The 12,723-nt window shown below is 35.2% G+C and overlaps 1 long non-coding RNA gene across 1 annotated transcript; it reads right to left on the bottom strand.

Annotated features, from left to right (window-relative positions):
• Positions 1-8,786: 8,786 nt before the first annotated feature.
• LOC150059775 (uncharacterized) lies at positions 8,787-12,616 on the bottom strand. Its single transcript, XR_016536408.1, has 3 exons — positions 12,366-12,616; positions 11,592-11,691; positions 8,787-8,918 (listed from the first exon to the last, which is right to left on the bottom strand). It is a non-coding gene; the product is annotated as an uncharacterized LOC150059775 (long non-coding RNA).
• Positions 12,617-12,723: the final 107 nt, after the last annotated feature.

Genomic DNA, 12,723 nt, shown 5'->3' with positions numbered 1-12,723 from the left:
CCAATGACCAATTTTTAAAGATATTTGGGGAAAAGCACTTTCAAACTGATTTCAATTTTTGTAAAATAAGTCATCCAAAAGAATTTCCTTTAAAATTTTCTTACATGAATATATAAGTAATGTTTAACATTATAATTATGACTGATGTTTTAAATGTACTATAAGTTAACTCTTTTTAATCAGGAATTCATATGGAAATTCCAAAGAAAAAAAAGGAATCAATCATGAGCGTAAGGTAGGCAAGTAAAATACTTATCTTCCAAGTGCTAGGCATTTAATTCAAAACCTTATAATACAAAATAAATGGATTGAAGGATTATGAAAATAAAATTAAAATTTTAATGAATTCAGCAATGTTCTACAAAGCCACTGAAGGAACCTGTCTACAAATGGAACGCTCTAATACTATAACCTTGAATGTCTACCTATAGGACTGTGAGGGAAAATCACTGTGTTCAAATGGCCTGGACACCATGGCAGCAGAGGCTTGCCAACACACCACACAAGAGAAGTTCCACAGTATAAAGATAGTTTGTATGTCTTCAAAGTAATCATTCCACCTATAGAAGGGAGGATACCTAAATGAACACAATCATGAACTAGAATGGAAATATCACAAGTTGCCAGTATCCAGAGATTCATAGGGAATACTTTTCAAAGTTTTATGCCAACACATTTTAGAATCTAGGTGAGATGTATGAATTTCTAGCCAATATTCACATATACAAACTGAACCATAAGATCTAATCCAACTAAACAGACCTATTTCAAGTAGAGAAATAGAAATGGCAGTAAGAGACCTCCCATCCTAACATAGCCCGGGTCTTGATGGACTCACTGTGGGATTCTATAAGGACTTCAAAGCAAAGCTCACACCAATACTCCTCAAACTCTACAATGAAATTGGAAGTGAAAGCTCCTTATCAAACTCATTCTATAAAACCAGCATAACCTTTATCCCAAAACCAGACAAGGACTAATAAAAGAAAGAAAACTATAGATCATTTCCTTGATGAACATTGGTGCAAAACTTCTCAACAAAATACTGGCCAATCGAATTCAACAACTCATCAAAAAATTATCTACTATGAACAAACAGGATTCATCACAGGGATGCAAAGCCGGTTTAATATACAAAAGTCAATCGATACAATTCATCACATTAACAGGAAAAAGGACAAAAACTGCAAGTCAAACAACATAATTCATCACATCAACTGGAACAAGGACAATAACCACATGATCATCTCAATAGATGGCGAAAAAATAAGCATTTGACAAGATCAAACACCCCTTTATGCTAAAAGCTCTGGAAAAACTAGGAATCTGTGGAGCTTTCCTCAGTATAATAAAGGCTGTATATGGCAAACCCACAGCTAGCATTATAGTTAATGGTAAAAAGCTAAAGCCATTTCCTCTAAAATCAGGAACAAGACAAGGATGCCCACTCTTTCCGCTCCTCTTCAAGATATTATTAACATTCCTAGCCACTGCAATAATAGAAGAAACAAACATAAAGGGGATCTAAATAGAGAAAGAGGCAGTGAAACTTGCCCTCTGTGCAGATGACATGATTCTATATTAAAAGAAGCATGTAGATTCCATTCCCACATTGCTTGACCCGATTTGAAACTTTGGCAAGCAGCAGGGTGTAAAATTAACCCTAAAAATCATACTAGGCACAGTGACCCACACCTCTGATCCTCCATACTCAGGAGGGTGAGATCTGAGGATCACAATTAAAAGCCAGCTGGGGCACTCAAAAACCTGAGACACTTATCACCAATTAATCACTAGAAAATGGGAAGTGGGGCTGTGTCTCCAGGGTTAGGACAGTAACCTTCAACTGAAAAGCTTAGGGACGGTGACCAGGCCAAGAGTTCAAGCCTCAAGAATGACAAAAAGAAAAAAATCAATGTCTTTCCATATGCCAACCAAAAGTGACAGGCAAAAATCAGGAAAGCAACTCCTTTTGCAATAGCATCAAAAAATGTAAATACTTAGGAATAAACTAAGGATGCAAAGGAACTTCATGATGAAAACTTTAAAAATCTGAAAAAAGAACTTAAAGCATGGCTGAGAAAGTGGAAAAGCTTCCCATACTCCTGAATTGGAATAATTAAAATTGTGAAAATGACATTCCTGCCAAGGACTATCTACAAATTCAATGCAATACTCAGCGCTGGAGGAATATCAATACCAAACTTTAGGCTCTATTACAGAGCTATAGTAATCAAAACACCTTGGTACTGGCACAAGAACAGGCCTAAGAACCAATGGAATGGAACTGAAGACCCAGAAACCAACCCGCAGACCTATGGTCTCCTAGTCTTTGCTAAGGGAGCCAAAATAATAGGATAGAAGAAAGAGAGCTTCCTCAAAAAATAGTGCTGGCAGAATTGGTTAAGCACCAGCAGAAAACTAAGGTTGGATCCTTCCATGTCACCCTACACCAGAATTAATTCCAAATACATCAAAGACTAAGATCAAAGCCCCAAAACGTGACAAGATGGAATAGGAGACACATTAGGCCTCCTTGGCACAGGTCAAAATATTTTAATGAAGACCTAGAAATACACCAAATTAAAGAAAGTTTGGATAAATGCAGAGCTTCTGTATGCAAAGGACATAGATAGCAAATTAAATAGAAAGCCCACTGAGTGGGAGAATGTCTTTACTAGCCATATAAAAAACAAAGGCCTTATATCTAAAATATACCTGCTGCTCAAAAATTGAATATCTCCAAAACAATCAAGGAAACAACCATGCTATTAAAAGTTGGGCTAAAGAGTTCAAGAGAGACCTCACTGAAGAGGAAATAAGAATGTCTATAGACACATGAAGAAATGCACAACATATCTGGATATAAAAAAATGCAAATCAAAACAACTTTGAGATTCTACCTCACTCCAGTTAGAATGGCCATGATCAAGAAATCTAATTACAACAGATGCTGTTGGGGATGTAGCCAGGAGTGATCATTACTACCCTGTTGGTGGGAGTGAAAAGTTGTTCAACCACTCTGGAAAGCAGTATGGGTATTCCTCAAAAGACTAAAAACCTATGACCCAGCAAGTCCTCTCCTTAGTATTTACCCAAATGTCAAGAGACAGGACATACTAAAATTATTAGCACAAGGATATTCATTGCAGCCAATAAATATGGAACTAACCCAGATCCTCCTCAGTAGAAGAACGGATCAAGATGATGTGGTACTCAGGCACAAGGGAATTCTATGCTGCCATCAGAAGGAAAGATATATTCCCATTTGTAAAGAAATGGAAAGACTTACTAAAAATCATATTAAGTGAAGTAAGCCAGATGCAAAAGAACAAGGCTCAATCAAGGATTCTCCTAGAAGAGGATCACAATAGCTTAAAAGCTATGTACATATACTCATATAGGATAAGCCTATACAAAATGAACTCCAGGATATGGAAACGAGAGGCTTGACTTTGTGACTGTTGTTCTTAATGTACTATATGCCATTATTTCTTTTCTCATTTATTCCCTTATGGTTAATCTTATGTGATTATTGTTACGTGGTGTACTGTATATACGTTTATTTGAAATAAGGAAGGGAAGAGAGAAACAATCTGATTGGGAGGGGTGGGAGGAGGGATAATGGGACAAAAACATGAATAAATGTATCAATGTCCAAGAAGTAATGCACCCACTACCTAAGGAATGTAACTGTAACCCCTCCATACATTATCTGACAATAAAAAAAAATGTTCATCTAAAGAATTTTCAACTCCCTCTTCAGCAATTGGCTCTATAGCCAAGAAAATCACCCTTTCTTCTGCTGGGGCAATCACATTGGCTTCTTATACTTACTTTCACCTCCCATTTTGGAGTTTCATGTTCACTACCTTCTCCTGCTAATAATTTCGATCTAGAGATAAGTAATGCAATTATGAATTGGCAAATTTTCTATTTACTCTAGTATATGAAGTTTAAATTTGATTATGTTACCAGTACTTATAAATATGATAAGCTTATGTATAAAATTTACTACCTGTACTTGCTTAATTCATTTTCATATTCTTCACTCTGCAACCCAAACCAGAGAGTGTTGTCCCCATGATGTGTCACCTTCTCTTTAGCAATATTCCCATTCATCAAGAAAGCCATAACTCTCGGCTGTGTGTTTGGCCTAATGGTAAGAGTGCTTGCCTAGCATGCACGAAGATGCAGATTCAATTTCTTAGTATCACATAGAGAAATCTGGAAGTGGTACTGTGGCTCTTGTGGTAGAGTTCTATTCTAGGGAAAGCCCAAGGATAGTGCTCATGCCCTGAGTTCAACCCCTGCACTGGCAAAAAAAAGAAAGCCATAATTTTCCTCTATGACTATATTATATTAAAATAATCTTCTGTGAAGTGGGTTACATCATGCCATCATTTTTCAATAAGTCTCTTCTCAGTCTCCTAGTTACTTTCTCTACAAACATTTCTACCTGTGGGAACTCATCACTCCTATCTGGGATTTTCTTCTTTGAAGTTTCTGCGCTCTAACCCCAAGTCATCTCAAATACCATTCTACCATATTATACATAATATATTGATATTTTTTCATTATTTCTGCACTCAAATCTTGAATGCAGGGTGCCAGGCACCTGTACAATACCATGTGCATAATGTGATAGTCTAATATGAATACTTAATAAATATAGCAAACTACCTATGAAGAATTTTTGCGTTTTCTTATTTTGTCTTTCTATGCCTTTATGATAAGAGTTGTTCTTTACCACTTCCATCTATTAAGTCTGACTTTTTTTTTATTTTTCAATGTATCTAAAGATCCACCTTTAGATTTATCACCATGTTCATTACCACCACCCCAGAACAGTTGACATGGTCTCAACAGAATTAGTGAAGTGATTAATTTTTGGCTTTAAATCTTGCTCTCTTTAATATACTCTCCAAAGTAACAATCTGATCATTTCGAAAGAACAAAAGGGGATGACATTTATTCCTTAATGACCATCTTTAAATTGTCACAGCAAAGTGCAACCTACAACACTAACATACCTGGCTCTTCCTTTTTCTCCCATTTCTTTTTTTACTATATTTCCTCATGATTATTCTAACCAGGTAGTCTTCACTGGGTTCCCCTTTTACTGTGCCCTTGGAATTGCTGACACTAAATGTTGGATAGGTAAAATAAATGCTCTTCTCTTGGCCAGCTCACAAGTATCCTCTTAACATTGAAATAAATTCAAGTACATATTACTCCATTCTTCCTTAAACATTTTTTGCATTTGTGAATCAGTTATTATTGAAATAGTTTGAAAAAAGGAAAATACTCTTTCAGACATAAGACTATAAAATCTCCCATGCATAATCTTCCATTCTCTATACGTAATTACCAAATAAATGCAAAGAACTCTAAAACCCCATACAAAGGTAAACTTATACAATAGACAGTCCCATGAATGACTCATTTTGGAAATTGTCAACCAAGGAAACCTATTTCATCCTTTATTTTTTATACATTAGGATGAGATGAAGTCTCCAAAGTGAAGCTATTCTAATGGAATTCCTGTTCTTTTAAGAAATGAAATCGGAGTGTTTTGTCTCGTCTCTCTCCCACTTCCCCATCATACTCTTTCTTCCAAAGAATTACAGTGAGTGTAGCCATCTGTGAGAAAGTTATCAGTCCTCCTAAAAAAAAATCACGATACCTACTCCTGAACTCAACCTTCAAAAATCAATGTGAAAATGTTCATTATTCAAAACATATAATCAGTGGTAGTTTCATGGCAGCACGACCTGATGACGACAGAGGAAGTTATCTTTAAAAAATAAAAATTTCCCTAATAAATGAAATGCAAGTTATTTTCCAACTTAACTGGGCTTTCTAGAATCAGTTGATCTTTTGTTTACCATTTACACTGAATTACCAAATAAAAACACATAAAATATCCAACAGCTGCCATTGTGAATATTCTTCATCTGCTACATGTAATCCATTTCTTACATTTTTTTGCTTTGTTTCATTTGAACTTACTACACAACTACTATTCCATGTCTTCCAAAAATGTTTCTAAAACTTTACTAATCACCATGCAATTAATAGGTCTTGTGTTCCTATTAATTACTTCTTAAATGAATCATTCATTTAGGAAGAAAGTTCTTCTTTGCATAACATAAACAAAAAGTGTAGGTGGGCAATGAAGCATGAAGATGAGTAAAAAATTAGGTAGTGGAATTTGTGTTACCTTCCCTCCAAGCTCATACCTCTACAACATATCTAAAAGTACATAAATCATGAGGAGATAAAATCTGAATGAGGAATTATTTTATTTCTTCCTCTATGATGCCTGACATTTTAGCATATCAGTTACATGAGTGAAATAATATGGAATTATCCTCCTGGATCCAAATTTCAGTTCTGCAATTTCTGTCTTAGGTAAGCAAGGGTAATTTATATAGCCTAATAGTTCGATTGTTTCCAAGTGTTAAAATAAGGAATGAAAACAGCCTACAGTTAATAAGAGGAAATCATAATACAGCATGTCATAGCAAATTAATAAAACCATAATAACATCCTAGCAAAAACATTAAGGCTCAAAATAGCTGACAAGCCTACGTGGAATACTCCAGCAAGAAAATCTTATGAATCACCCCAGGGAAGAAATAGAATGGAGGTAAGACAGTATTGGTTTGGATTCAATTATCTGTACTTTTCAGTACTTGAAATGATTATGGATAATATTTTTATATAGAAATAAATACAAGAGAATGAAGGTGGGGGAAATGTACAATAGGATTGGACTATATGAAACCATACTCTCTTCATCCAATCTATTAAAGAAACAAGAGGAAAACACATATTGGTTTTCCTTAAAATTCATTTGTCATAACTAGAATAATGGGTATTCAAGTTTCCTCATTTTCATTGCTTTCTAATCATCTATTCCCTTCTGCTGTATCAGGTTGTTTGTGTTTTAAAGAAAGAAATACTACAATTTCCCACTTGTTAAAAATGTGTAATTTCATTAATCATTTTCATAATTTCATTGTTATTTTCACACATACATATGCATTATAATTCAACATGTCTCATCACCCTCACTTTTCCCCTCCCTCTTCCCACTGGTTCCTTCAAACAGTCCTCTTTTATATTTATGTCACATTACTATGACTACTACACTGCTGGTGGGAATGTAAACAAGTTCAGCCACGCTGGAAAGCAGTGTGGAGTTTTCTTAAAGAACTGAAAATAGACCTTCCCTACGATCCCGCCATACCACTTCTGAGCATCTACCCTGAACATCATAACCCAAGATATGATAAGGACACCTTCTCAGCTATGTTCATCTCCACAATATTCATAATAGCTAGGCGATGGAAACAATCCAGATGCCCTACTGCAGATGAATGGATACAGAAAACGTGGTATATATACACAATGGAATTCTACATAGCCAACAGACAAGATAAAAAAATGGCATTTGCAGGGAAGTAGATGAATCTAGAGTGAATCATGCTGAGTGAGACAAGTCAACACCTAAAGAACAAAAGGTGCATGGTATCCTTAATATGTGCCTATTAAATCCAAAGAGTACAAGAGCGAGGACTCAATATCTGCATACCCAATGCTAAGGACATGGTAATGGAAATATAAACATAACTATATAGATAGAAAAACCTATGAAGCTATAGACATAATGTTTTATTTTCTAAAATTAATGTTTCTATAACATACAAACCCTTAGCCTAATTTTGATTTAGTTCTAAATACTAAGTCTCAGTGATTGTAAATAGAGATTCCCTTCTTCAACACTAGTTTGTTAAACCTGTCATTTAAAATATTATGTAAAAATCAACGTTAATAAAGTAAAAAAAGGATTTTCATTATTTCCTCAGATTTAATTAATTGCTACAACAAATCATAGAAAACCATAACAAGGTCCGATCAGCAAACACTGATATCTTTTATTATATAACCATGCAGGGAATATTTTAATTTCAAATCATATTGGATACAAACCCTGATACTTACTGGTATATATACATGTATAGTAATGATTTTCTTGTTATTCAAAACTTCTGTTGCAGTTACAACTATTCTCAAAATCATCATAAGCCTAACACTTAAGTGTTTACAAGACCTAAGTATAATAAGCACTGTTTCTTTTCTTAGCCTTTGTGCCCAAGGTGAGTGTTGTACAACTTTGTTTTCCAGTCCAATTTTGACTTTTGATATTTAATTTGTGACAAAAAGCTCAAGGACTTTTCTTCTTCCCAAGCTGGCTTTAAACCACTCAAAACTTAATCCTCAGACCGAAATCCCCTGAGCAGCTACTGTTATAGTCATGAGCCAATAATGTCTACCTCCAAACGTGAATCTAACTTTTAATCAACATCTCAAAGTGACTGCTGATGGGCTGGGAATTTGGATTAATGGTAGAGTGTTTGCCTACCACGCATGAAGGCCCAGGTTCGATTACTTGATACAAAGGAAAGAATCATAAAGTGGTGCTGAGGCTCAAGTGGTAGAGCTCTAGCCTTGAGAAAGTCCAAGGACAGTGCATAGGCCCTGAGCTCAACCTCAGGACTGGCAAAAAAAACCAAACAAACAGATTTCAAAGTGACTTTTAAACATGAACTGTATTTTAAAAGAGCAAAATAACAATATTGTGATTCTCAATATCTCGGGAAAAATTAAATACACAAAATTATGTTAAGAGCAATTTATTGATTCAAACATAACATGAAAATTCAAAAAGATTCTCAGTAACCAAGTGATATGGGGTTACATACATTGGATAAGTACATATGGGGACGAGAGAAAAGAAAGATGCTAGAAGATGGAGGGACAGAATATGGGCTGAAACTTCTTCCGTGCTGGCTCCTAGCAGATGCTCCTTTTGCTGCTTTTGGAAGTTCTGCTTTTTGGTCATCTGGAACCTAGTCAAGTGTTAAAGAACAATAAGAACAATTAGGAAGACAACTGACTGATAGAATTTTTTTTAAATCAGGTAATATGCACAGAATTGAACCCATCTACAATTCTATCTGAGAATGGGAGACTGATCTTAAGTTGGATTAAGGATGGGAACCATCTGGGGAAAAAGGTCAGAAGGACCCAACTCAGTACAAAAAGTGGCACAAGTACATATCAATCACTACAATTTATGTGAAAATTTTAATGGAAAAGGTATTGAGCATGCCATCCTAGACTAAACATGAGATCCTCAAAGACAGTTAAAGGGTGTGAAGAGGGGGAGGAGAGGGGGAAGGAAGAGGAAAAATATCCCTTTTATATCTAACTTTTTTGCTTTAAATAAGACTTGAAAAAGTACATTACATTTTAAAACCAAGTTCATTTGGGGATAAAAATACAATAAGAGATACCAACTAGAATGAATACAAACAAATACCTTAGACAGGAGATGGGAACATATAACTGGAGTCCAGAAATCTATCATGTCAACACTGAAAGTTGACAAATTCCTCTCTCCACAGGGGACCTAAAGGACATATGAAAATATGCAGAAGAGATTTTCAAAATGGCTTTGAAAGATAAGACATACAAAATATTCATGAGATATCACAGATATTGCATTGGGGCAGCAAAACAAAATTATGAAGAAATGGGGCCTAAACCCTTGGAAAGACCAGTTTAAGAATGACCTATTTTTATCTAATAAAATATAAACAATGAAATATAAAATGCTCAAAAATTGTATAATTTACAGCAAGGTGAAGGAGAATAGGTGGAGGAAAGAAAATGGCAATACAGCCATGTGTAGATAGGGACTGGCTCAAATATATCCAAAGGAATCCCCACACCCTAACTTTAACATACTGCTTCTATTTAGATTTGAGTTCCAAAGCAGAGTCGTTCTGTACGTATTTTATTCTAAAATCATTCTTCAAGATGACTTTAATATCAAATTGAAATGATCTGTAAGGAGAGAAGCACTATCTGTTACAATGAAACTAGCCAATTCAGGAAGAAAGTACTGCACACTACAGCACTAGCCAATTTTTCCCAAAATCAGGAGGCAATAAAAAGTGGTAGATCAGGAATTTTCATGGTAAAAGCAAAGACAAATCAAAGCCCAGCACTGGCAAGTGACATCCCCACCACTATCTTTTACAATACAGCCTCTGATCATCATCAACAACTCCAGGACAGCTGAGAAATTAAAAAATAATCGTTATCAAGAGATACTGGATTGCAGTAAAGCAAAAGCATTTGACATTCTGGTTTCTCTGAATCTATGGACTAGCTAAAGAACAAGAGACTAGTCACACATCAACTACCATAGTGCCAAAATATCCCTAACTGAAGGCAGATGTCTCCTTCACAGTCAAAATCTCATTCTGAAATCCCACACAAATAATACCCTGGGTAACATGTTGGCACACTCAAACCACTTTCCCAGTAACCTAGTAACCTACTACTTTCCAAAAGCTTGTTAATTTCAGGATATTCATTATTAACCTCAACAAACTAAAGTTTGAGGAAAAGAAATAAGTCTTCCTTATTTTTAAATTCTGCACTCTAATATGCAGTTTGATATGTTCAATGGTTGAATGTCTATTTGAAGGAACCATTAGTGATATACAATTACATGCATCTCTGTCCTCACAGCATTCACTGTGGAACACAATAGTTTTCTGTTGATATCAACTGTAAACAAGTTGTGCAGACTACATTCAAAATTACAATCCACTAGACTCAACCCGTATGTGCTATTCCCTAACCATTGCATTGGGTGTGTAATGTACTTAAGAATATGTGCATCGTAGAATATGTGCAATGCCCAGTACATTGCAATATTGAGTAGTGACATCCCCGTGAAGTAATCACTGCAGCCATCTTTTTCTAAGTGTGGCATTGTGACAATACCTATAAGACAGGAAAATTGGGCTAAAATAAGTAAATCATGAGATTGAAGCCAAAGTAAACTGCATAGTGAGATACTACAAATATCTATGACAGTTCATCTTCAGAATACAATGAATGATGCTCAGGTTCCTTTTTTTGAGGAAATAATTTACAAGAGAGCTCTAGCCTATCAAATTAAATATTTCTAGTTTTCATTATGTTTCCATAATTAAAGGGAGGAGTATGTATCTTACAAGGTAGATGGTCAGGACAATTATCAAATCACTTATCCTCTCCTAAATGGAAACAAAAGTAAGGGATATGCAGAAATGAATGAAAGTAAGAAAATGAAGATCAAAATTATATGAATAGTGAAAAAGATATAACCCCAAATAATTCCTATTAAACAAGTGTTCCAAGTCGAACTTACATGTTTCTCATCAAAGGATACGAATACACCCTTAGAAAATTAGAATACTGTTCACATGTCTCACTGTTATATTACACCACACCTGGCTATAAAAATACTTTTCATTGGGAATCAGCTCAATCCTACTCAAATCTTACTAGGTACAAATTCTCCACTGTTACTGTCTTCACTTATGAATCTAGAAAATATCCACATGAAAATCTAGCAGTATGATGCTGAATTATCCTAGAGTTAAACATATCATTTCTATGAAGAATGGGACATGCTTATTATCCCAAAATGCCTGAAAGAAGATTCCCAGGTAACATCTTACCATTTCTTTCTTTAGCAAAGAATGCTACCACATTGAGGATGCTGTCACATACGTATTTCCAAATCCTTTCCCTCCTTTATGCGCCTTTCTGACTGCTCATCTGCAAAAAGTAATAGAACATGTTTCTTTCAACCTGGAGCAAACAAGCAGGACATTTCCCCTATGCTATCAAAACTGGAATACAGCAAACATGTCAAGTAGCAATCTAGATCTCCCCAGGCCCAACAGACATCAAGGAGCAACACAAGCCTCTCACAACTCATTGAACCACACTGCTCATATTCAAGAATGATTTATTGTTACCTTCCACTTAACTTCGGTAATAGCAAGGAAATTTATTGACAAATTCAGGGATCCTCCTCAAATCCCTCTATCACACCTATATACAATTAAACAGTAAACAACACCAAAACAAACATATACATGATAGCAGTTACACACAGGAGAAAAAGATTTGAGAAAAGAAACTGACACATGCAGAAAATAAATTTATTTCTGAGTACTCAAATTTATCAAACTGCTACACACTTACTTATTCATTTACATATGCACACAATTAAGAGTCTGTAAGTACACATCGCTAACGTATTTAAAGTACATACACATATATGGTTTATATGTATTCATGAGCAACTTATCACAGTGAATTCTCATCTCTAATTTGAGGATGGCTGAGCTTTTCTGATAAAAGTCAATCTAAAAAATACCCATCCTCCCTAGAATTCCAATGATTAGCATGCAAAAATTCACTCTTAAATGTGTTATTTTCCTTACAACTAAAATAGGAAAGAGGGAGGCAACTAGCTCCAAAAGACAGGGCAAAGGATCAGGTGCTAGGTAATCCAGACTTGGAATTCTGGTTCTGGAAGCAAAATGAAAAGTATATAATCCTTACATTATGCAGAAATGTAGCCCGAGTTCTAAGTACATCCTATTCTGCATTCTTCCTTTCTTAAACAGTTTCCTGGACAATCCTCGGAAGGATGCAAAGTATCATTCTTTTCAATTGTCTCCAAACAATTCGATTATGCACCCAAATTGGAAAATAAAGATAGGCATCATAACAATTTCCATAAATATAGAGCAAAAAATTTATGCCTCATTTCTAAATACTACCTCATTGCCTGAACCT

Source organism: Megascapheus bottae, chromosome 8, assembly GCF_031878675.1.
Source record: "Megascapheus bottae isolate mThoBot1 chromosome 8, mThoBot2.hap1, whole genome shotgun sequence".
Taxonomy (NCBI): Eukaryota; Metazoa; Chordata; class Mammalia; order Rodentia; family Geomyidae; genus Megascapheus; species Megascapheus bottae.
The sequence above is the reverse complement of the archived record's forward strand: the minus strand, read 5'-3'. Positions and strand labels throughout refer to the sequence as shown.